The sequence below is a fragment of the Orycteropus afer genome, unplaced genomic scaffold (assembly GCF_000298275.1).
Source record: "Orycteropus afer afer isolate SDZICR_OR568_19922 unplaced genomic scaffold, OryAfe1.0 scaffold00122, whole genome shotgun sequence".
Lineage (NCBI taxonomy): Eukaryota > Metazoa > Chordata > Mammalia > Tubulidentata > Orycteropodidae > Orycteropus > Orycteropus afer.
The window spans coordinates 4,400,965-4,402,258 of NW_006921709.1; positions in this window are offsets into that span (position 1 = coordinate 4,400,965).

The following is a 1,294-nucleotide window of genomic DNA, read 5'->3' on the forward strand; positions in this document are numbered from 1 at the left end:
CACTTGACTGCTAACCAGAAGGCTGGCGGTTCAAACCCACCAGCCACTCCTCGGAAGGAAGGTTGGGCAATCTACTTCTGTAGTGTTACTGCCTCGGAAACCCAAGAAGGGGTCGCTGTGAGTTGGGCCCGACTCGATGACACATAACAACAACAACAGACTTCAAGGTGCAAAACGGCATAAGGGACAAAAAAGGGCACTATATGATGTTGAAAGGATCAATTGGCCAAAGGGACATTACTATAATAAATATCTATGCACCCAATGAAAAACTCCAAAATATATAAAGCAAATATTAACTGAATTGAAAGGAAAAATAGACAACTCTATAATAGTAGTAGGAGACTTTAACACACCACTTTCAAGGAAGGACAGAACAACTAGGGAAAAAACTCAACAACGATACAGAAGAACTCAACAACACAATCAACCAACTTGACCTCACAGACATATAGAGCACTCCACCCAACAAAAACACAGTACACATTCTTTTCCACTGCACATGAATCATTCGCCAGAATAGACCATATGTTAGAACACAAAACAAGCCTCCATAAGTTCAAAAACAATTAACTACAAAAAAAGCATCTTCTCAGATCACAATGCTATAATATTAGAAATCAAAAATAGGAAGACCAAGGGAAAAAATAAAATATGTGGAAACGGAATAAGACACTGCTCAGAAACTACTGGGTAACAGAAGAAATAAAAGGTGAAATTTAAAAAATTCCTAGAAACAAATGAGAATGAAGATACAACTTACCAAAAGCTATGGGACACAGAGAAGGCAGAGGTCAATTTATAGCAATAAATGCACACATCAAAAAAGAGGAAAGAGCAAAAATCAACACTTTAACTCAACAACTCCAACAATTAGAAAAACAGCAACAAAAGAAACCTACTGTATCAGAAGTAAGGAATAATAAAGATCAGAGCAGAAATACACAAGGCAGAAAACAAAAAAACAACAAAGAAAATCAACAAAACAAGAAGCTGGTTCTTCAAAAAGATTAAAAAAATTGATAAACCACTGGCAAATTTAACAAAGAAAAAGAAAGAGAAGATGCAAATATCATGAATAATAAGTGAAAAGGGTGACATCACAACAGAACCAACTGAAATAAAAAAGATAGTAACACAATATTATGAAGAACTGTACTCTAACAGTTCTGGTAGCATGGTGGCTAAAGCACTTGACAGCTAACCAGAAGGCTGGCGGTTCAAACCCACCAGCCACTCCTCGGAAGGAAGGTTGTGCAATCCTACTTCCGTAGTGATACTGCCTCGGAAACCC